Raw genomic sequence first — 24927 nt, 5'->3', positions numbered from 1 at the left:
CTCAGGGCATGGCACACACCTGCCTCACCTGAGCCTCGTGAATTCTGAGTTCTTGCCGTCTGGCCTGCCCACATTCCCACCTGCCCAAGTCATCTTGGGTACCCCCTCCCCAGGGATCTAGGCTGCTTCTCAGCCTTATAATGAAAGCGAGTTAAGAATGTCGCCATGTCTGAGCCTCATGTCACTGCTCTGAGGGAACTGGGGTGCCAAGTCCAGTGCTCAGGGAAAGTCTCCTTTAGAAGGTGGGCTTTGCCCTCGAATGGTCTGTGGGATGTGGTGAGTGGCGAGGCAGGTGGATAGACGGCAGCTTTCAGAGTTGAGGGAACGGGGAGGGTGAGGCAAGAGGAGGACGGAAAAGCACAGATCAGCTCCAACTCGAGTCTCCTTCCCACAGCAGAGCAGCAGGTTTCATTTAGGAAGGTCAAAAATAGAAGGATCTAGACTGTCTCCTTTGGGGGAAGTGGTTGGTTGAAGGTATTTTGAGCGAGGTGGTGACGGCAGCCAAAAGCCGTGGCTTGAAGAGGTGATCTCAGGAGAACTTGCAGGTAGTCTGGAGGTGAGGCTGGAGATGGGGTTCGGGGAAGAGATTCTGGGTTCTGGCTCCCCCATCATGCCGCCTTCATCCGCTCGTGGTCTCTGGGCCTGGTCTCACCCCACGGATCACGCTTGGCTCAGCTCCTTGGGGGCGGCCGAGGACTGCTGCCTGCTTCTTGTTGCCCCTTCCCACCTCAGGAGGACCCGATTGAAGTCCGATCTGTCATTTATCAGCCTCTCCGGGAAGCGGGATGAGGCTTGAGGGAGGCACCGGGCAGATTGCGTTGCCCTTGCCCTTGGGTGCAGCAGTCAGTGGCAGGCCCCTCTGCTTCGGCCCTTCCCGGGTTCCTTCTCTCTTGGCTGGACTGGGCCTGGGAGAGGTGATTAATACTGCTGCCAGGAAGCACCACGTGGCAATTACTGAGACACCAGCTCCTTCCAAGGGGAAAATATTGTGGCAGGAACACCTGGGCTTATTAGAGTGGGGAGCAGCTCTGGGAGGGTGCCAGGAGTCCCTGTGTTTCCAGGAATAAGCAGAGCAGGGAGCGTGGTCTCCAGCCACAGCTCCTCTGGGCAACGGTGGCCAGCCAGGTGCCTCCATGGCTGGTTTGCCCCATTGCTCTGGGTTCCCCTCTGGGCCTGAGTGCTCTGCTGGCCCGTGGACCCGAGATCTCATCAGGACTTTGAGAAGGGTGTCAGAAGACGGCTGAGCCTTCCTGTCTCAGAGCTCATTATCCCTGTGACTCACCCAGCACTGTTTCCGGGCCCCATCTCACTGAGTGATGGTGACTTCTCGCCTGAAGGTCTTCTGAGCGTGTTCTATTGCTGGGCCCCTCTCGGAGACCTCTTGGGGTCCTTTATGGGACCTTCCCCTCATCACGACCACAGACATCTGCTTTAGTGGGCAGTAACTGCAGCAGACAGCTGTCCCCAGACAGCTGTCCCCGGACTGATGAGGCGGACGGAGGACTGCCTAGGCCCTCTGATTACCCTCCTTTCACCCCGAGCCCTTAGCCCTGGCTGGGCTGGAGCTCGCATGGAGGCAGGTGAGAGGACACTGAGGGAAAGAAGCCTTGGAGCTCTCCAGGGTGGCCACACGTCCTTGCTAGAAAAGGAGACTGAGGCTCAGAAGTCACACGGCTGGAGGTGCAGGGCACAGCTGGCCTCCTGGGTCCATTCCTCTGTCTTGTCCCCAGGTATTTACCCAGCTCTGGAGCTCTGCCTGGGCACCAGGTGATGATAGCAGCATGGCTGGTTGACCTGTGTGTTCTCGGAATGCTGAGAAAGCTGCATCTTTTCTATCTTTTTTTCCCCCCAGAGTGTGATAGGGGAGTCTTGAAAAGTGGTAAAGTTTTCTTTGTCTTGTTCTCACAGCCACTTCTATCACCAAGGCCAGGCCTCCTGTGCAACAGGGGAGGCAAATTCAACAGGAAACCTGGGAGATGGGCCAGGAAATGTGCAGGAGTGGGAGACGGACGATTTTATGATCGTTAAAAACAGCCTCTCAAAGCCATGCAATTGCCAGCGCAGAGCAGTGGGCACAGACACGGGGACAGAGGAACAGAACGTTCCTGAGCAGGGAGTGGGTCTCCGGCCCTCGGCCCATGCCGCTCCTGGTCCAGGCCCCTTGTGTGGGGGAAGGGCTGCTATCTTGGAAGTTGGAGCAGAGTTTGGACTTCCAAGGGCTGTGACACACTACAGGCTCTAAAAGCTTCTGCACAGATCTGTATCAGTTCAGCGTTCTCGGACGAGTCCTAGCTCTGCTGCGGTCAAGGCTGTCATGAGATCACAGGCCAGTCGGGGTTCTGTGACCCCAGCCCGTCATCATGGGCAGCAGGCAAGCAGGCAGAGGTGACAGTGTGGATGGTTCTGTGAAGCTTCTTCCACTTTGGAACTTGGAAAGCATGGCTCACTGTGGTGGCAGCATCACCTTCATCGGCCACAGACACCCACTTTCTAAACGGTACCCCAATGACGACACAGCTCCCTGGGCTTCCTTCGGTTTGGTTGTGCATTACCAACCAGTGGCCTGAGGCCACAGGGACCTGGGTTTGGTTATGGCAGAAGAACTGTGGGCTTTGTGGGCTTTGGGGGAGACCAAGGGACCTGGCTTTGAACCCCAGATCTGTCATTTACCAGCTGTGTGGTGGTCAGGAAGTTTCTGGGTGGAATGACAGGTGGGAACCGTGTATGTGTACATGCTAAGTCACTTCAGTCGTGTCTGACTCTTTGCAACCCCATGCACTGTAGCTTGCCAGGCTCCTCTGTCCATGGGATTCTCCAGGCAAGAATACTGGAGTGAGTTGCCATGTCCTTCTCCAAGGGATCTCCCTGACCCAGGGATCGAACCCACGTCTCTTAAGTCTCCTGCATCGGCAGGTGAGTTCTTTACCCCTAGCGCCACCAGCAGCACCTTATTCCGGGAGAGATGACATTCTGCTTTCTGTCTTCACACATCAGCATGATAAATGCTACCTGATTCTTCTTATTTTCACAATGACTTGCCTAAACCTATGTTGTGAAATGGGGTTGTTGTACTGACTCTGGAGGACTGCTGTGAGGCTGAGTGCTGAGACTGGTAAAATCTCTGAGTGTCTTGCTTTCCAAGCACTTGGTAGGAGCTTCACAGCCCAGTGGACAAGAGGGACTGTGCTACTAGACACACCCAGGCTTCAGTTCCCCACCGTGCTAAGTTATGACCCCCTTAGACTCCCCTGCTTCGTCTGTAATGAAAGGATGAATAGTATTTACTTCTTAAGGTGATTTTAAGTATTAGGATAAAGGAGTGTGAAGTGTGCAACACGGTACTGAGTACACAGCCAATGGTCAAGAAACAGTAGCTGCTGTTACTATGACTGTTGTTGTTGTTGTAAATGAGAATCTGTTTTCTCTAGCACTTTTAGCAGTCCCATTCCTGACCCTCAGTGTCACAGGGGTAGAAATGATTGGTCTTGTTTCTCAGCAGAAATGATTGGAGAAGGCAATGGCACCCCACTCCAGTACTCTTGCCTGAAAAATCCCATGGACGGAGGAGCCTGGTAGGCTGCAGTCCATGGGGTTGCTAAGAGTCGGACACGACTGAGCGACTTCACTTTCACTTTTCACTTTCATGCATTGGAGAAGGAAATGGCAACCCACTCCAGTGTTCTTGCCTGGAGAATCCCAGGGATGGGGGAGTCTGGTGGGCTGCCATCTATGAGGTCGCACAGAGTCAGACACGACTGAAGCGACTTAGCAGCAGCAACAGCAGCAGAAATGATTATAAGCAACACTTGGATGGCGAGGGTGCCTGGGTAATTAAGGATGGGATCCATGGACCTCAGACTCAGAGAGCAGTTCCGGGGGAACTGGAGCTAAGACTGTGCATTTGCTTCCCGTGCATGAAGCAGAGTCCACGTGTCCCAGCAGGAGTGATGCAGGCCCTGTGGCCTGCCAGGAAGCCCCAGGAGGAGGAACGCAAGACAGGCAGAGAGAAAAACTTCTTGGATCAGGACAATGGACAACTCACTGGAACTCACAGACTCAGGCCCCTGGAAAGGGACCAGAGCCTTGGCTGGGAAGCACCTTCAAGCAACTCCAGGCAACTCTTAGCATCTCTGTATCCAGCACGGGCTCTGGGGACAGGCTGACCTTGGGTAGAGATCTGCTTCCGCTGCCTTCCAGTTGGGACTGTGCGTACATTGTTGACCCTCTCTGGGCCTCAGTCTCCTGAAAAATGGGGATATTATGAGAATTAAAGTAGTGCAAATAAGGAATATTGCTATGTCCAGAACACATTAGGTGATCAAAATGACTGGTATTGATCAATTGGCAGATAGTAATATTAATTAGCCTCTTTCTCCTTCACCTCCTGCCTTTGCACTGGAAGCTTGATGCCTACCTGACTCTCTGTCTGTGCTCCATCCAAGGAGGAATGGATGGGGGACCTCCTCTTTGCTTAGGAGGAGTTCTGGCCTCTTGTCTGCTGGTGGGAGCTGTGGCCCTGCCCCTTCACCCAGACACTTGAGTACTGGAGATGCCACGCACCTGACCATGAAACACTCCTCACCTGGACGCCTGTTTTTGTTTGAGATAATTTTAGACTTTCCGAAGAGTTGCAGAAGTAGAACAGAGAGCTCTCTTCTACCTTCCACCTAGCTTCCCCTAATGTTAGCACCCTATCTAGCCACAGCACAATGATCAACACTAAGACAGTAAGGTTTTCTGTTCAATGCTATGGTTAAATGACAGGCTCCATGTGGCACAGCGGTAAAGAGTCTGCCTGCCAGCGCAGGAGACGCATGAGACGTGAGTTTGTTCCCGGTTTGGGAAGATTCCCCTGGAGAAAGAAATTGCAACCCACTCCAGTATTCTTGCCTGGAAAATCCCACGGACAGAGGAGCCTGGCGGGCTACAGTCCATGGGGTTGCAAAGAGTCGGACACGACTGAGCGACTAACACTACTACTACTAGCACCCATTTATGATTAAGAAAAAAAAAAACTCTCCAGAGTTTTTTATGGGCATAGAGGGAATCTACCTCAACATCATAAAGGCCATATACAACAAACCTACAGCTAGCATCATTCTCAATGGTGAAAAGCTGAAGGCATTTCCTCTAAGATCAGGAACAAGACAAGGATGTCCATTCTTACCACTTTACACAGTAGAAGCCCTCTTGCCCAGCATGGTTGACTGACCAATTGAAAAATTTCATTAAAGAGAAGATGCATTAAAAAAGATACTTCAAACATTTCATTGTACCTTAGAATATTTATGTCCATTAATTTACCAGACTTTTGGTATATATTTTGAGTTTTTTCTTTGAGTATGAACCCACCTACTAGAGTTTTACCTCATCTTATTTGCATTAGAATCCCCACAATGCTTTAGCTACAACTTCCAGTATTTTCACTTTTATTTTTAAAAGAAGAGCAGACTTAAACTAAGAATATAAATGTAGACTCCTGGATTTCAGAACTTTTTGCGTTATCTTATTCACACATAGCTAGTCAGTATTTTTTAAAGCAATTTTTCTTTATCAAAAAATGTCCCCAGTCCGTTCAAATTAGTTTTTATGGAATCAGTATTTTAATTTGGTATTCATATTTTATTGTTTATTAAACAGTGAACTAAATTAATGGCGATTAGAAGGAAAACTAGCCTGGATGGATTTGGGAACAGATGTGACGGGAAAGCAGACAGCTCTCCAGGTTTGCAGGGAGAGTAGCAGAGCGTGGGTTCCTGCAGTGGATGTGCTGTGCCCCATGGGTACAGTCAGCATCTTTTCCTGAGAGAACTAATTCAGTGGGCCAGCAGCATGGAGGATCTTGGAGAGCTTTCAAAGTATACAATCTTTCTGGCCCTCCACCCATCAGGAGGTGGAATCCACGACCTTCCTCTTGGAGCTTGATGGGCCTTTGCGACTGCCCTGATGAGTAGAATGCAGTAGAAGTGGTCCTGTATGAGGTCCAAGGCAGCGTTTGGAAAGTCCCTGCAGTATCTGCAGGTTTCCCTTAGGACAGTCCCTCGAGGAGGGAGAGAACAGCAATGCCCTAGAAGCCCCAGCTGCTTGAATCTTCCCAGCTCCAGCACCAGACTTGTAAGTGAAGAAAACTTTGAGACAACACACATCTAGCCACTTTCTGACAGTAATTGCATGAGAGACCCTGAAGGAGAACTGACCCATGGACTCACCAGCTTCGTTAGTAACTAATGACATCATTACTGTTTTTTTTTTAAATAAATCTGTTTATTTATTTATTTTTGGCTGTGCTGAGTCTTCCTTGCTGTGCAGGCTTTTCTTGAGTTGCTATGAGCAAGAGCTGCTCTAGAGTTGCGGTGCTTGGGCTTCTCATTATGGTGGCTTCTCTTGTTGCAGAGCATAGGCTCTAGGGCACCCAGGCTTCTGGAATTCAGTAGTTGTGGTCCCTGGACTCTAAGGCACAGGCTCAATAGTTGTGGCACATGGGCTTAGTTGTTCCTTGTTATGTGGGATCATCCCAAACTAGGGATCGAACCTGTGACTCCTGCATTGGCAGGCGGATTCTTTACCACGGAGCCATCAGGGAAGCTCTGTCATTACTGTTTTAAGCCACTATTTTGGAGTGGTTTGTTAGGCAGTGAGAGATAACTGGACCAGAGGCCTTTCACTGTTAATCCTTTATACATTTTGAACTTTGAATCATATCAATGTATTTCTTATTTAAAAAGTAAATAAAACTAAAATTATCCCCCCCTCAGATAAAGCACACAATCTTTCATCTTAATTTCATTGTTATTTGTGGGGTTCCCACTTCATAACTAGCATGTCCCAGATGCTGGAGGTACAAAAGAGGAATAAGATATAGACCTTGCCTTGAAAGAGCACAGGAGATGGGAAGACATAGACTTGCAGGTTTTGATACCACAGATGCCAAAAAGAAAAAAATCCTATTTGTGAAATGGAGGAGGAATAAACAAGTAACCCTCCCTTGAAGCAGATCATGGAAGGCTTCTTGGAGGAGGTAGCATCAGAGACCACAGGTGAGAATCTAGTTTGGAAGAAGCAGGGATCACTGAGCATCATCCTCTCAAGGAACTCAAGATGGTGGTGTTCTCTGAAAAGGAAGCAGAAGGTACCAGCTCTTCATTGTCGTTAGCATCCTCCCTGGAGGGGTCAGGATCCTTGGGCCTCTCCTCCAACAAGTAAACCCTGGTGTATTTGTTAGAATTAACAGATAAGGGAGGAGGGTGGGGTGACAGAACCAGTCTTCCTTTGGGGAAGCCCAGCACTTCACAGAGTGAAGAAGGCAGCAGAGATATCTTGCAGGCATCTCTCCTAGCTCAGTAGTGGCCTGCCTATCATGCTGGTACATGAGGCAAACTCCAGACCTCGGTTTGCCACATGCCAGGAAGATGGAATGTTTTGTCTCAGCCTGCAATGTGCACCCCATTTGCTGAAGAGATTACCGCTTCCTGGGCCGCAACTGTAATTAGATGATCAATCATAGAAAGTCTAAAGCCAAGGCAGACTTGGGAGAGATATTTGTTTTATGGCATCAGTTCGAATATCAGCTGGGCAGAAAGGGCCCCACGAGAGGCTGTGCTTCAGACACAAGGGCCTCCAGCAAGCCTTCAGGCAGGGCTAGGAGTGGTAGGAAAAAATCTTGGCTTTGTCCAAATGGCACTGGTGTTTTCTAAAGCCTCCCCAGCCCTGAGGGTTCCCATCTTCCAGTGGCCACCAGGCTTAAGGGTGAGGATCAGGTGGGGAGAGCCTAGAGTATTGTTCAGAGCAGTCTTTGTAGTTCAGCAATGTCTCTGTAGCTTGGTTACGCCGGATACTGTTATGAAACAGGGGCTGCAAACTTAAATGTATGCGGGGCCTGGAAAGAAACATAACCTGAGTGACACCAGCTCGGTTGGTGCAGGATTGTAAGGATTGGTGAGGGGGTTTCCCTGATGGTCCAGTGGCTAAGCAAAACCTGTCTGCAAACTAAATGTGGCCCAAGGCTGCCAGCTGGCAACTTCTCGTATGAAAGGGCTAGCTAGCCAGTGCTGGGTCTCTGTTGCTGGGCTGGCAGAAAACATAACCAAGGAGTCAGCAAACTTGTGAATAGAAATGATTTTACCAGCCTGCCATCACCAACCTTCACTTTTCCCATACAACCAAATGGATCGATCCCATGTTCTGGCATGTTCTGGTGTGTTCTAGTGTGTTCTGGACCCTTTGGTGGGCTAATGGGCTGTCTCCTTCCTTTCACAGAGGATGATGGCTCAGCTGGTAGGGACAGGAAGTGGGGGTGGATGCCTACTTTAATGACAGACTTAACCACTACTGAATTCCTATTCCATGCTAGTCACCCTGTGAAGCGCCAACCACATGCATTCATTTAATCCACACAGCAGCCCTGTGAGATTAGATCCTATTTCTGTGCTACAGACCAAGAAACAGGTACAGAGAGAGTAACTCACCCAAAGTCATCCAACTGCAGTGACTTATGCACACAGGTGTGTCTGCCTACAAGACCCAGGCTCCTCTTCTTCTACCAGGGGGTGATTCTGGGTCTAGAGTGAGGAGTGAGGTCTGTGGGACCCAGCCCTAGAGGCACCCAGGAGACAGGCGCCTTTATTTCCCTGCAGACAGGGTTCCTGCATGAGTGTGTCCAGAGCCTTACTTCACCAGGCTCTTAGGGCTCAGGCTGGAGCCCACAGGAGGCCCTCGGACCCTTCACAGCCTGCTAAAGAGGGAAGATGCAGTCCAGGCCATACCTGTGTTTCCTCAGAGTCTTGGGTGCCCTCAGGCAACCGGACGTTCTGGCATGTTCTGGCCTGCTCAAAGTTGTTCCTGCCTTGGGGCTTATGGCATGTGGCTCATTTGTAGGAAGACAGCCAACTCTGTTTCTCGGATACCCAGTGGGTTAGAATTCTTGGACAGCGACTTTGTGTGTGGCAGCACGTGGCTTGCGGGGAGAAGCTGAGGTGCCTTGGCATCCGTGGGTTATTTTCACAAACTTGGCAGCTCCAACTGATCCCCGAGAAGAGCTTCCCCTCCCTCCTGCCACAGCCATCAGAGCTCTCCATCAGTCTGTGCCTCAGGGAGCTGTCACAGCCTCATTACTGCTAATTCATCTTCACTTAGTGCATCAGAAGGCTGGCAGATTTATCAAATAGGGTGGGCGCACGGGAAGTTTGATTAGCGACGTTATGTTGTTTGCTCTGTCAGGCTGAGAAAACTTAGCTGCTTTGTGCCCAGGAGTCCCAAGACAAGACCGAAAGTATTTGTGTTCCGCCTCAGATACTCTCAGGATTAGAAGCTAGTGTGAGAACTCCAGCCAGAGGTGTTTCCTTAGTGACATCCCCGAGGGGCACCTTTTCTCTCCTTCGCTCGCTTCCTCTGTCTCCTGACTCCATAGGTGGGTTCCCAGCTGAGCAGGGTTTCTGGTCACATCCCTCATCCTCTGTGGCTGAGCAGCTCTGCCCCCTGGGAATCCTCTATCTCACGCATCCCTCCTGGACTCGGATTATTAGCTTCTGCTGTTGTCTCCAGCCTTGTCCTTGTCAGGCTGCTGAGCAGCAAAGCCAGATTCAGCCCTTTCCTTGGACTCCTGGGGAAGAATATATGTGTGGGTGTGTGTGCACGCGCGCACTCTCAGTTGTGTCCCACTCTTTGATACCCCACGGACTGTAACCCGCCAGGCTCCTCTGTCCACCGAGTTTAGGACAGAAAAGCCTCCCCCAAAAGTTGTCTCAAGGAGCAGCATCACACAAAGAAACCTAACAGACCCTGTGGCCCCAGGGCTGCTCCCTGAACATTTTCAGGATACAGTCCACGAGCATGTCACCTGTGATGTACACGGCTTCATCAATATCCAGGGGAAAGCGAGAGAAGAATGTCAGGTTTAGAGAGCAGCGCTTATAAAGAAAGGATTATTTCCAGGGTGAACGGGCTGAGTAGGGGCTGGATGTATAGACAGCTCCTTGGATGCCCGCTGTTACCCATCTCTGCTGACATATCTCTGGGACAGATGAGCATACATGAGAAATTGGATGAATTCAGGTTAGACTGAGGAGAGATACAGAGCCTCCAGAGTCACTCTGTCTTTAGCTGACTTAATAGCTTTGAAGATGCAGCTGATGATGACGATCATAGAGGCCATGATGGTAGCTAATACCTGCTATTTATTGAGCCCTTTGTAGGAGCCACGGAGGCCATGTGAGATCAAGCTGGGGGCCCATCTAGAGACCTTAATTGCAATCCCAGTAATGAAAACCACCAGCTACGTGAACTTGGGTGCGTTTTTTTACTTTTCTGGTCTTAGTTTTTTGATCTGTAAAATAAAGAGACTATATTAGATAAGATTTCTTTGACAAGCAAAATTCAATATTCTACAATTTTTTCCCCACCAAGAGAATAAGAACAACTGAATGTCTCCTCTGGGCCAGAGACTGTGCTAAGGGCTTGATATATCTCATTTAACCTTCAAAATAACCCCACAAAGAAGGTGGTCTCACTGTGTTTTAGAGCTGCACTATTGCTGTCAACACCCACCAGCACTACCGACACACGTTAACTCTTAGCATGCTGGCATCCTTCTCAATAGGGGCTTCCCAGGTGGTGCAGTGGTGCAGAATCCGCCTGCCAATGCAGGAGGCTCAGGAGACCCGAGTTTGATCCTTGGGTCAGGAAGACCACTAGGAGAGGGAAATGGCAACCTGCTCCAGTATTCTTGCCTGGGAAATCCTATCGACAGTAGACTGGAGGGCTACTGACGATGGAGTTGCAGAGAGTCAGATATGACTGAACAACTGAGCAGGACCTGAGGAGATGCTAAGGATACAAATGGGTTTAAGACAACCTCTGCCCAACAGGCTTCACAGACCCATCATCACAGAGACAGGACAGACACTGAAGCCAGGAAGTATCAAAGAACATGTACAAACAGCCGGTGAATGGCACCAGCCCCCAACCTCTAGTGAGGATGTCTGTGGGATCATTTTACAGAGGACAAAGGAAGATCTAGGTTGAAGTGCTAATAGCACACTAACATTTTATAGGACTTTAGACTTTGTAGTGGAGAAGGAAATGGCAACCCACTCCAGTATTCTTGCCTAGATAATCCGGTGGACAGGGGAGCCTGGTGGGCTGCTGTACATGGGGTTGCACAGAGTTGGACACGACTGAAGCGACTTACCATGCATGCATGCATTGGAGAAGTAAATGGCAGCTCACTCCAGTGTTTTTGCCTGGAGAATCCTGGGGACAGAGGAGCCTGGTGGGCTGCTGTCTATGGGGTCTCACAGAGTCAGACACAACTAAGTGACTTAGCAGCAGCAGCAGACTTTGTAGGGCACTTTGAAATATATCAATTTACATGATTATTTTAGGTAGGACTGCTATCATTAAATTATTATCAATTATTAAATTGAGAATTAGGGAAGTAGCTCATCTAAGGAAACTGGATTATACTTCTGCCTGTCAGACTCCAGCAGGTGGATGAAATAATCCAGTGCTGATGGTGGACTCTCCGAGTCCCTAAAGTCTCATTGGATGCCTGGCCAACCTCTGCCTTAGCAAGTAGAGACATCCCATAGCTTTTTTATCTATAGTATTTATCAGCAAGTTTCCTGGCCAACTAGAGTTTTTCCTTGAAGTCAAGTTGGCTGCAGATCTGTGTGGGACACCCTGAGAAGATCGTAACCAAGGTCACCTGCCAGGTGTCCCCAACATCTCACGGCTTTTAGCTCAGGGCTGGTTGGTGAGAGCCAAATGTTGGCTGTGACTGGAGTCCCTCCAGAGTGTTCAGAGGATTGGGGGCCACGGAGAAGTAGGAGGTCTCTTTCTCACAAGGGCACTCATCCCAGCATGGATCTTTTGCTGGTGGTACTGGTGGGCACTGACAGCAACAGTGCTGCTCTGCGTGGCTCTGAAACAGGGTAAGACCACCTTCCTCATGGATTATTTTGAAGGTTAAACAAGACGCATCAAGCCTTTAACATAGTCTTTGGCCCAGAGGAGACCCTTTTGCTGGGACTTGGCAGATATCCACACCTCCTACCCCTGCCCCCAACAGTGATACTAGTTTCTGATTATTGAGCATCTTATTGACCCCTTCATTTTGCATTTTCTACATTAATTTCACAACCACTCCAATGAGGAGGGATTTATTGTCCCCATTTTACAGATGAGAAAACTGAGGCCCAGTGCTATTACATTGTCAAGGCCACAGTGCTCACAGGTATTGGAAATGAGACTGAAACCCAGGTCTATCTGTTTGATTAAAAATAACCTGGCCAACCTGGCTGCTCTCCTTCAATTCTCAGGACAGAAGGAAGCCCCTCCTCTTTCTTCTCTGGTCATCATTGCTTAAAAAAACCTTAATATCGAGGACAGGGATGGGGGAGGGTAATGCAGTGCCAGTGGGCACACAGCTCACCATCAAGGCTCTGTGCCCATCACCGACACTGTCCTTCTGATCTACTTCTGTCCTGGGGGTGAGGAAGGTGAGGCTCTATTTGAGACCCCCAGCCTTTCGCTGCAGCAGGGAAACTGCCCCCCACTGCCTTCTGTGACTGTGTGGTGCGCCCTTCCCCTGAGTGAGGTACCAGCAGCCCAGGGCAGGGTTGGGGGGAGCAGAAGTGGGTGCTGGATGCCTGGACCCACAGCACCCCCACCCCATGGAAGGAAAGGAAAAAGGAAGGACAGGAGGACGGTGAGCTGGACTGGCCCAGAGGGATGAGCCTGGAGGCAGTCTACACTTTTCCTCTCCATGCAGAATCCAGCGTGTCTGTCCTCCTCTGCCTCACTTGGTCCAGGCAGCCTAATGCTCTGGAGACCTCTAGAGTGTCGTTTTCTGGAAAGCATCCGGTTGCCTGAGGGCAGTCAGGACTCTGAGGAAACATGGGTGTGGCTGGGACTGCATCTTCCCTCTTTGTAAGGCTGAGAGGGGTCCGAGGGGCTCCTGTGGGCTTCAGTCTGAGCCCTAATAGCCTGGTGAAGTTATTGACCCAGACTCATCCCCTGGTATAAGCAGCAGAGCCTGGGTCCTGTAGGCAGATGCACCTGTGTTCATAAGCCACTGCACTTGGGTGAACTTGGGAAAATTACCCTCTCTGTGCCTGTTTCTTGGTCTGCAACATGGAAATAGTATCTAATCTCATAGGGCTGCTATGCAGGTTAAATGAATGCACGTGGCTGGTGCTTCACACAGTGACTGGCATAGAATAGGAGTTCAGTAGTGGCTATGTTTGTCATTAAACTGGGCATCCACCGCTACCTCCTGTCCCTACCAGCAGAGCCATTGTACTCTGTGAAAAGGAGGAGATAGCCCATTAGATCAAGGAAGGGTCCCAGGGCTCCAGCTGTCCTGGACAGGGCACAGCAGTTATGCAGACAAGGAGACAGTCTATCGCACCCCACCCCCACCCCCCGGCAAGAAAGGAAGTCAGCATTTATAATAAGGGAGCAGGATGGGAAGGCTGCCTTGAAGCCTGGTTTTACATCCATGTTGTTTGGGGGGGAGAGTAGGTGATGAGAGCTAAAGAGAAAGTTAGATTTTTAAAAAACAGTTATAGAATATTGTAAACATGCACACAATTAGAAAGAATAATATAATGAACCTCAGTGTATCCATCACCCAGCTTTAACCATAATCAGCTTACAGCGGATTTTGTTTCATCTGTTCCATCTCATATTATTTTCAGATAAATCCCAGGCATCATATAATTTCAACTGTAAATATTTCAAGTGGGTTTCTCTAAAAGATAAGGAATCTAAAACGATGAACCGGAATGCCATTGCCACACCTAAAACTTGTTATCAGTAACTCCTTAATATCATCCAAAATGTACTCTTTAAATATTCAGTTGTCTCATGAATGTCACGAAAAGTTGGTTTCTTTTGAATCAAGATTCCAGTAAGGTCCACACAATGCAATTGGCTGATAGGCATTTAAGTTTCTGTTATTATGAAGGCTCTCTCCCCACCCCCATCTTTTTCTATTGTGTCCTTGCAATTTTATTTTGGAAGAAACCATACCATTTGTTCTGGTCCATTTTCCACAATCTGGATTTTGCTGATTGCATTCCTGTGGTGAAGTTTTACCCTCCATTCGTCTTTGAAATACAGACACCAAACAGCTATTTGCAAGGCAGTCCTGAAGTTACAGCTTGCTTGCCACCACCCCCACCCCCCTTCAGAAAGGGCTTTATCCTTTGTGGCAAAGAAATGTCCCTGGTGTCCCCTGAGCCAGCCTGCTGGGGCTGAAGGATCGGGGGAGTCGGGAGAGGGGCTTCCCGGTGGTCCCCAGCACGTGACGGATGTGGGCTCTTATTTGGACTGGCCGCTCTCTCTGTTTTTACAAACAGGGTCGGCTTTTCATAAAGCAGAACAATTTTCTGCCAGATAGCAAGGATTGTTTTTCATCCTTCTAGAGCAATAAGGTTCAGGATTTGTCTCCCTCTTGACTTTCAAGAGCGTGTTTTCTCAATTCTTTCCTGAAATTAAAGTAAAGGTCAAGGAGGCTGGTCTGAGGCCCGGTCCTCCCTCCTCCCCATTTCCTGCTGGTGAGTTCGGCAGCTAAGTGGGGTCCTGCCCCCTGGACTTGGGTGACCCGGCCCGGCCCCTGGGGCAAACGGAGCTCCGCTTCCCAATTCTTTTCTTCCTGGGGGAAGCTTGAGGAGGAAAAGGAAGGAAAACAGAAAACAGAGCCAGCCTGTGGACTGCCTTCTGACTTTAGATTTCCTGAGCAGCTTCTGGAGGTTTTGTCCCCACAGGGTCCCCTTCCTCGGGGAAGGGACCCCAGAGCCCCACGCCCTCTGCCCTGCTTCCCGCCCGCCCTTCTGCATGTGAGCTCCCCCAGGGATCCACACTGTGCTGAGCACCAAGGAGTTTTATCATCAAAAGGCAGAGCAGGCAGAGAACGGTGCCGCCGCCCCCCACTCCCCACCCCCTCCCCACACTGAGTCACTCCAGCTAACAGTTAATTAATTTGTGACACTTTGACAGTTTGTGAGGAGACATTTTTTTACGGAGCCATCAAAATCCACAGGGACGGGGTTGTCAGGCAGAGACCCGTTCCTGCGTGCACCCTTCCCTCTTCTGTTAGACGTAGGGACCGGGAGACCTGGGGCGAGCCCACGAGGCCCTGACGTCCTCTCCCAGCACTTCAGACCCAGGGACGCTGGCCGCCTTGGGGAGAAGCGGAACCTCAGAGGGGGCGTCCGGGACGAAGCCTCAGAGGGGAGGAGGCTGGTTGCGTTCTACTCTGGTCTCCTGCTTTTACTCAGAAGCCCCCTTTCCCCAGCTGGCCCGCGAGCGGTGGGTGCCTCTCCCTGGGACCCCCCCACCCACCCACTGCAGTTCCTCGGATGGGCTGGCTCGCAGCGGCGCCCAGCCTGCCCTGGGAAGGCTTCAGAGCTACCGGCTGGTGCTCAGTGAGGGGCTGACTCCTGGCCACCGCCTTGGCCGGCTGTGACTTCACACCCACAGCGGGCACTAGTCTGGATGCCGCCGCCAAACCCTGGGTCCCCAGGCCTTCCGGCAGACCAGAAGCCCTCTCCTCCAACCTCTGTGCTTCCCTTTCTACAGAATTCGAGTTATCTCCCCACCCACCTCCAGACACACCTACACTCACCTTCATGGGGCGTTCTCTTTTTTCTTTCAACGCTTCTTGACCCTGTGTGCCCAGGGATGGCCTACACGGATGACTCCCCAACCATCTGGACATCTGACCCCAGCTACCCCATGACTGGGACCCAGGGGGCCAGGGAGAGATCTCAAAGGAGGCTCGTGGGTACTCCTTGAGGAGGATCCAGGGGAGAAACAGCAATCAACGGGCTGACTCCTTCACACCGGAGTGAAGTACTACCTCCCATGGACGCCTCTCAGACATTTAAGGAGCACCTGCTGTAGCCAGGCGCCGTGCTGGGAGGTGAGAAATCCATGCTGAGTTGAGACAGGTGTGAGTCGTACACTGGTGAAGCCCACACTTTGGCAAAAACAGACACTAGATAAATAATTAGACAAGCAACAGCTTAATTTTACCTGTGATAATGCCACCAAGGAGCATGTGCGCCAGGAGAGCTTGAAGTAAGAGGACGGCTCGGTGCTGGAGCATCAGGGACCCTTCCTGGGGAGGGGCTGTCCTGAAGGGTGAGAAGGAGGAGGACGTGAGCCAGGAAGGGGTCCTGAGCCTGGGTGGGAGGGCTGGGCTGAGAAGGATGGGAGACACTGCAAGTTCAGTCTGAGGCTCTGGTGAGCTGATGCTGAGTGAGCGAGCGTCCCAGGGTAGCTTCTGTTGGCCCTGAGGTGGGAAACAATGCCTGACCACGTGTAACTCCAGGGCAGAGTGGGACCGGCTCACCAACTTTAGAGGTTGGGTAACTGAAGGCCCTCAAAGGCCCACCCTCCTGCTCCAGCTGGGTGGGACCAGACACAGCGGGACAGCAGGAATGGGAGGGCTTCACCCAAGTTGTTGCACACACTCTGAGGAGACCTGGGCAGTTCTCCCCACAGATAAGCGGTCTGAGTTCTGCTGCCGAGCTGCCCTGTGGAACTCTGGGTTGGGCCAGGGAAGCTTGAAGGCCTGGAGGAGCAGCACTAGGGGGTGGTGTCAGTGTGGCCTCTGCTCCCCCCAGGCTACCGCAGACAGGTTTCCCCACCAGCCTAGGTTCCTTGTTTGTTATTATTCAGTCGCTCAGTCGCGTCTAACTTTGGACCCCATGGACTGCAACACACGAAGCTTCCCTGTGCTTCACTATCTCCTGGAGCTTGCTCAAACTCTTGTCCAGTGAGTCGGTGATGCCATCCAATCATCTCATCCTCCATTGCCCCCTTCTCCTGCCCTCAGTCTTTCATCCGGGTCTTTTCCAGTGAGTCAGTTCTTCACATCAGATGGCCAAAGTATTCAGTTTCAGCACCAGTCCTTCTAGTGAATATTCAGGGTTGATTTCCTTTAGGATTGACTGGTTTGATCTTGCAGCCCAAGGGACTCTCAAGAGTCTTCTCCGGCACCACCATTCAAAAACATTGATTCTTTGGTGCTCAGCCTTCTTTATGGCTCCTTACAGCAGTCCAGATCTGTCCACCAACAAGCAGCATTGAGGTTCTGGGAGGAGAGAGGCAGCCACGTGGGCAGCCATGGGGAGAACTTAGGAATTTCTGGGAACTGGACCTTTGTCTGAGCCCTGAAGGGTCTCTCTCCAACAACTGCAGAAAATTATCTGGGATTCTTCCTTCCAGCTGCTGCTGCCTGACAGACTCACAGCCTCACCACCCAGCTCCTCTGTGCATGTGGGCCTGGGCCACTTGGAAAGATGCTCAAGGCCAGGAGAGGGTGAGCCCTGGGGCCGCATTCACCCGTTGCACCAGCCCCACAACTCAGTCTCCCCTCTTCTCCTCCCCAGTATGCCTCCGTCTCCGCTCCTCCCGCCTCTCCCCCATTCCAAAGACCCTTCCCCACCATCCCACCCCTTCCCCCAGCTCAGCGGTCTTTCTGCTCCTTAGCCTTTCCAGGTAAGATGTGACTGCACCCGTCAATGCCCCATGCCAGCTTTCCCAAGATCTGGGCACAGAAGGCTCTCGAGGCTGCCTGGCCTTGGGCCCTGGGCACCTCCTGCCCTGATGAGGCCACCCTCCAGGGTCAGTCAGTGAGGCCTTGTTCAGGGACTCTTCTCCTTTTTCCTTTGGAGAAGGAAGGAATGGAGTTGGGGTGGGGGCTTCTCCTCCCTCCCCCTCCCACCCTTCCTTCCCAGAGCTGCCTGAGGAGCTGAGAAGTGCCCACCCCAAGTCATAGCCTGGACCTCGGTCTGGAGGTGCAGAGGGTGACCTGAGTCACTGCGGTTGTGGGGAGGAGCCCCCTTACTGCTCACTCCCAATTCCCACCCAGCGCCAGCAAGCTGCTTTTGAAATGCAAATGCGAAGCGCCTCCCGCCCCCCCCCTTCTTTTTCATTGAAATGCTTCAAGTCTCAGAAAAGAGGGAAAAATGATGTGTTTAAGACAGCAGTGTCTCACCCGCCATCGAGCCCGATAAGGGATTGTTAAATTTTAATTAGACAATTTGACTCCTTCAAATGCCAGCCTCCCAGGGGAGGGAGGCAGCAGCAGGGAGACAGGTTGCTGAAGTCGCTTCTGTGCCAAGGGTTCCTTACCCCTTCCCCCCAGCCCGCTCCCTGGAGTTTCACTGGTGGATGGAATCCAAACCAGAGAACAGGATCCTCGCCCCCTCCTCCCCGACGCCTCCAGCTCCCCTCCAGGGTCCCAGGCGCCCTAGCAGACTGACCCTTTTGCCCTCACCTTGTCGGGCTAGGGACCACGGTGACCACAGCCTCTCTGTCCTTCCTGAGAGGAAAATATCAGGCTGAGGTGTCAGCTTCGGACTGTGGAGCTCCAGAGGAGTTTTCCCTCTTCCGACAGACCTGTTAGAAGCTGTTTCTGTTTACAGGCTGGAAAGTGACCTGTAGCTCAGCTCTCCTCGCAGCTGCCCTGTCTGCCCATTCCCCACCCACTGGGCAGGGCTGGTTGGAGCCCGGTGGGCTGCTGGCCTGGGCCGACTCGGTGGGCCAGTTCAGCCCCAGGTGGCTGTCTGGGCTCACAGAGCACTTCTCAGCTTGAGAGCTAGCGTATTTTCAAATTAGAGCACACACACAAAATGCTAACATTCAGAAAGCAGGTAGTGTAATGGCAGAGGCCCAGGGGGCTGGACATGCCCAGGTCCACAGTCCACTTGCCCTGATCACTCCACACAGCTCCACCCTCCTAGACATCTCCTGAGGTAGCTCTGCCTCGGAGACTCTGAAGACAGCATGTGTCACACCAGGCTGGAGTCAGACTGACCATTAGGGAGAATTTGACGGAGGGGTCCTGCCTGCTGATTCAGGAGACGTAAGATATGCGGGTTTGATCCTGGGTTGGGAAGATCCCCTGGAGTAGGAAACAGCAACCCACTCCAGTATTCTTGCCCAGAGAATCCCGTGGACAGAGGAGGCTGGCGGGCTATAGTCCATGGGGTCACAAAGAGTCAGACACGGCTGAAGCAACATAGCATGAGCTCACGATGGCGGGGTACTGACCACCAGCGTGGATGATTCTGGAAGATCTTTCAGTAGGTCTCTGGGCTTCTGCGAGGAGGCAGGCAGTGAGTGCTGAAGACACACGAGGCCCGGATGAGCTCTGGCACTCTGAAGGCCAGAGGCTTGCAGGCACCCGCACAGATGGGGTCTCCCCTCACTCCTGGCTCCCCCGTTTCCCCCACACTAAGGCAGTTAAGGAAGAAGAGCCCAGGTGATGCCAGAGCACACCCGGAAGCCTCTGCGGATGAGGTTGCGGGTCAGGGCATGGTTGCCCCACCCCGCAGTTGCCCCTCTGCTGATGAGGCTGTGGTCAGGAGCAGTGGTTGCCCCACTTTGCTGCCCAGGTGAGGATGGTACTCAGGGAAAGAGACCGCCATTCCATGAGCGAGGCCTGGCATCTGCATGTGTCTTTGTCAGCTCGCTTGGGCTGCCTCCATAAAGCACCTAGACTGGGAGGCTTCACTGAGAGAAGTTACTTTTCTCATAGTTCTGGAGGCTGGGAGTCTGAGTTCAGGGGGCTAGGATGGTCAGGCTGTGCTGAGAGCGCCTTTCCTGGCTGGCAGATGGCTGTTCCTCACTGTGTGCTCACGTGGCAGGGAGAAAGAGAAGTCAGGCTCTCTGGTATTGTTCCTTATAAGGGCAGCTACCCCTACTCTCAAGCTTCCTTGTTGGCTCAGAGTCTGAGAAAAAATCTTGGCAAAGAATCTGCCTGCAATGCAGGAGACCCGGGTTCAATCCCTGGGTCGGGAAGATCCCTGGAGGAGGGCTTAGCAACCCACTCCCTTATTTTTGCTGGGAAGCCCATGGACCATGGAACCTGGTGGGCTATGGTCCATGGTATGGCAATGAGTCAGACATGACTGAGCGACCAACACACACATCCCTACCCTTATGAGGACCCTACCTCTGTGACCTCATGACCTCATGGCCCCGTCTCCAAACAAGATCACGCTGAGGGTTAGGACCACATATGAATTTTGTATGAACACAGTTCAGTCCATCGCAGCAGGCTCAGATCATCCATCCCTCTCCCAGGAGACAGAACCAGATAGTTAACCCCCCCGAGAGCTTAGAAGCGGCCATGACCATGCGTGTGTTTGGAGCTCACTGAGTGACATTGACTGGGGACTGCCACTTGGAGCTTTTATGCATGTGGCAGGAGCCACCTGGGAGGAAGACGGAGGTGGTGTGTGGGGGCTGCTGAGCAAGTTGATCATGTTCTCATAATCCCAAATCAAAATGCTTGTTCTGACAAAAAATATTTTTCAATAATATGCGATATTATTTATCTGAGGTCTTTTAACTGTAAGAATAATTCTCCTTGGGTTATACATAAAGCCTCACTCCTTTTTTTAAAAAGAGTGAGAAATGTGGACCATCCTGGCATATCCAGAGAGCCAGCTTTGTGTGGTATTTCCCACCTATAGGAGCCCCTGATCTCACCTGGCTGGTCTCACCTGGCTTCTCCAGATCCAGGGCCAGACCAGACTTACCTAGAGCTCTCCTCTCCCCCGACAGGCACAGGCTCTGACACAGATGAAGTCTGAGGGGCAGGGCAGGAGCAGGAATTGGAGGGGTGCCTCTGGAGTGAGAAAGACCACAGCCTGGCTTCTCCTTTGTTCTATCTTCTGACGGATGCCCCTGGGAGCCCTGGGCAGAAGGAAAAGAGGAAGGGCTGGGGCTGGGGCTGGAGCAGGGGGAGCCTGGGGACCAGCAGGTTTTCTTAGAAAATTCCTCCTGAGAAAATGCCAGCAGAGAAATGCCTGCAGGTCACTTTATTTTATGCATTCTAAGATGTGGATCCTCTCAGACATTTTAAAGTCTCTGAAGTCATAATGCCTTTTATAATCAATGCCATCTAAGAGCTGTATTGGAGTTTGATGGCATTTCTTCTTTCCGAGTGGTACATAAGACAACGATGCACCTTATCTTTAATTCTGTCTTAAAACCTAGGAAATAACGGTCGTCTCCAGGGAGGAGCAAGTGGGCTAGGAGAGCTGGTCCTTCCAGGCCAGCTGCTATCCCATCCCGAGGGTCTTTCAGATTCATCCAGCAACCACAGTCCAGGAATACACTTTACCTTTTCTTTCCTTCACTCCTTCCCAAGGGCTCAACTGCTGCATCTCGGAATTCTCTCCTCGTCTAGAGCCCACTTTCCAAGGACGAGCAGCCAGGTGTCACAGGAGGAGCCCAGCAGGTCCTCTGACCTTCATGGGCTGCATTTGGACAGTGCCTATCACTTCATCTCTTGGGGGTCTTAGGCTTGTTGTCTGATTGCTTGTTTCTTTGGATTATTTTGCCAGGTTTGTTTTCTCAAAGGTTTGATTTTTCCATGAGGGTTTACCCATCCCGGCCACATATACATCACCTTACTCAATTCTCACAACAATAATTGCTGTCCTTATTTTGCAGATGGGAAAATTGAGGCTCAGGAAAGCCAGATAATCTGGCCAAGACCCCCGAGTTAGGAGGGCTACAGTTGGTATTTAACCCAGGTGTTCTGGTCTCCAGCCCCTATGTTATAGCAGTGTCTCTCATGCCAGTAAACTCCATCTGTGGGGGTGGATTTGCTGATGTCCAGATCCTAGATCAGTCTGAGAGCCAGCCGGGCAGCCCCTGTGGGTAAGAGATGTCAGCCCTGATTAGGAAGGTTGCTAAGGACACGGGAGAAGCTGGAGCTCACTCTGAGCACTGGTTATAGGGTCTACAGGTAATTAGGCATGTTCCATATTTTCCCATTTTTTTCTACAATGTAATTATGTTACATTTGTATCAGCAAAAAGCTACAAGAACAATTAAGAATAAATGTTCAATTTGAAAATTAAATGCATGAAGCCTTTCCAGCCTTTGGCAAGACTTACTCTGTGGAGTAACCAGCAGGGAAGGGGAATAAGTGTTACCCCCAGCCACCACCCCCGCCCCCCATCTCGCCCATCAGCACTCACATTTGCCATCAAAACTGCACCCATAATGTAAGTCTCAGTTGAAGTTCTCCCCTCTCCAGGAAGCCTTGCATGAACACCCTGGCTTTGCCCACGCACACATGCTCTCTGGGGCCTGAGCATCACTGTATCCCCAGTAGATCTGCATGTTGCCCTCCTTTTCCGTCTTCTTTCTGGGGACCAACATGTAACACCCATGATATTCTTGGGTTGCGTCTCCCCTTTGTCACTTGCTGATCTGATGGTTTACGCCAGCAGTTACATTTTAAGTATGGAGGGGTTTTCTTCCCAGTTGGACTCACCTTTTGATTCACTTCTGCAAACATCTGTTAAACACTTACTGCCTGACGATCTTAGCAGTAAGAGTCAGAAGGGAAAAACAAGGTAGTATGTTTTTTTGTTTATCCCGCGAATAAGACGAGGCATGAGCAAGACATGGTATAACTCTGAAGATGCTTATACACACAAGTGAATCGAACAGACACACGAATGGAGAATGTTCCAGAACAGAAACATGAGGCAATGCCTTGGGAGCCCCCAGGAAGGAGGGAGATGGTCCAGCCAGGAAAACTTGGGACAGATTCCAGGACAGGAGGATTCTGGGAGGGGCTTGCTTTGAAAGACAGGTAGGACTGGCCAGTAGGGGCAAGGGAAAGAAGTTTTACAGGTACTTTTCTGATTCGTAGAGTGAGGATGAGAACTACAAGCCTTAGAGGTTATTTTGAAGGTAAATGAGATAGTATATCTAAAAAAGAAAAACACTTGGAAAACGATCACATCCTTTGCAGGCAGATGAAGCTGTCATCATATGTAGGGTCAGAATCGTGCTGCAGAAATGAAAGTCTGGTTGGGCATGGAGAATGGGTGGGATGGAAGGGACAGGGGCCTGAGAGTCCCCAGCAGATGCCGCTGGCTCTACCGAGAGAGGAATCAGAGAGGTGGGAGCCGGGCAGAGAGGTGCAGTCAGGATCGTGGGGGAAGGGAGTGTGTCTCTGACTTCTCAGGCCCCTGACAGTGCTCAGCACAGTGCTCTCTGCCCGGCAAGCTCGATAGATGCTGATGGAGTAAATGATCGATACAGACATGCAGGTCTCCTGCTGTGTGCTCCAAATGGGAAGAGGAGCCAGCGGGCTTTGCAGAGGGCAGCCTCCACGTGGCACAGTGCTTCGCTCCCTTGGAAGTGGAAGACTTGTTGCAAGGGTGGCATTCCATGTCACTCCACATGGAATTAGGCATTTTGCTTTCCCCTAAGAGTCTCCGGAGTGGTGGTGCTGGGTTGGACATCATCTATACTCCTTTGCTGAGAGCTGGCAGAGCAGATGTGTTAGCGAGGTAAAGCTGGGCAGACCCTTCTCCAGGGCTCCCCTCTGACCTGTTGAGGCTGGTGTGCCCTCCTCCCTGATTTGGATATGGTACCATGTTCAGATCGATTGGAATAAACTGCTGGGTTTCAAACCTGTTCAGGTAGCAAAACACCTGGAAGTTGTGGAGCTCTGTATGGAATGCCTTGAAGTACTATTCACTTAGTTCCATTGTGTGAAATAGGAACACTTTTGTTAGCAGGAGAGCCAACTGTATTATGTATGCATTATGTTTCAATCACAACCAAAACACAGGCTGTCAAGCTCATCCATGCCTGCTGCCTCTGAGCCCCTCCGCTTTCTTTTTTCAGTAAGAAGCATCTCCAAGCCTCTCAGAGCCCAATGCCGAAATCTGGAGTTATCTCATCTCCTTCTCTCCTGGCTTGTCTACCCCCACTCCCACCCCACATCTATGCAGTGACCAAATTCCATGAAATCAACAGGTTAGCTACTGATTCTGAACATGTCTCTCCATGTTCATCCCCACACCATCATTCAGAGGACCACCATCTCTTACCTGAATTACAGTCACAGCCTTACTTCCCACTAATATCCCCGCTGACTGCACAGTCAGCAACCTTTCCTAAACACTAATCCAATGGAGTCATTCCTCTGCACCTGGACTTTCAGGGACTCCAAGCTTATAAGACCCATTCTGGCCCACAAAGAGCTCTCTGGTTTAATTTCCCCCAGCTTCTCCATCATGCTGTACAATTTTAGCCAAACAGAATTAATTGCTATTTGGGACCGTGTCGTGTTCCCTCCGGCTAGGACGTATCCCCTGGACTCAGTTGCCCAGCTCATTCCTCTGTCTACTTCATCTCAGATAACGCCTCCCTCAGGAAGTCTTTTCCCTCTGAGATGAGATGCCCATTTCTCAGGGCTCTCAGCGCACAAAGGCACTCACCAGCTCTTCCTGGGGTCCCTGCAGCCTCCCAGCTGGTGACCTGCCTCCCTGCTTAGCAGCACCCTTCTATTCTCGGCATGGCAGTCAGACTCCTCAAGGGTAAATCTCATCATGCAGCTCCTGCTGCCCTTGAGGTCGAGTCTAAAATCCTAGAGTGATTTATACAACCTTCTAGGATCAAGCCCATTGCAGCCTCCAGTTCAACTCATTTCAAGCTCTCTGTGCTTCAGCTGCCCCAGATCCCCCGCTATCCCTCTCACATGGCACACACTCTCCAACTCCATCATTTGTTTACCTGCTTCCTACGTCTGTCTGGACCCTTCCCCTGGCTCCCAACTGTTTACCTGACATCCTGCAGGTGTCTGTTGAACATCACTTCCTCAGGAAAGCCTTCTTTGAATCCCTAAACTAGGTTGTGTCTCTCTCCCCATTCCATTTTCTAATGCCTACCACTCAGACATTTAATCGCTTGGTTAATTGGCTATTGTTTCTTTTAGAATGTGAGCTGTAGAAATATGTATATTTTGTTCCTGTTTCTGGCATTATATAGAACAGTGTTCAATAAACAGTTACAGAACCAAGAGGGAATGAATGCATATTTCTGTTCTTACCACTAGAAGCTAGAACTCCTTGCGGATGTGTGTGGGGCATGGGA

General features: G+C 51.0%; 1 protein-coding gene across 2 annotated transcripts in view; it reads left to right on the top strand.

Moving 5' to 3' along the window:
- The window catches only part of DRD2 (dopamine receptor D2), a 69998-nt gene that overhangs the window by 31667 nt on the left and 13404 nt on the right, over positions 1-24927 (top strand). The window lies entirely within an intron of this gene.

This window comes from Giraffa tippelskirchi, chromosome 11 (genome assembly GCF_054371585.1).
Source record: "Giraffa tippelskirchi isolate mGirTip1 chromosome 11, T2T-mGirTip1v1.2.pri, whole genome shotgun sequence".
NCBI classification, from domain to species: Eukaryota; Metazoa; Chordata; class Mammalia; order Artiodactyla; family Giraffidae; genus Giraffa; species Giraffa tippelskirchi.
This window is presented reverse-complemented; position numbering and strand designations above follow the sequence as displayed.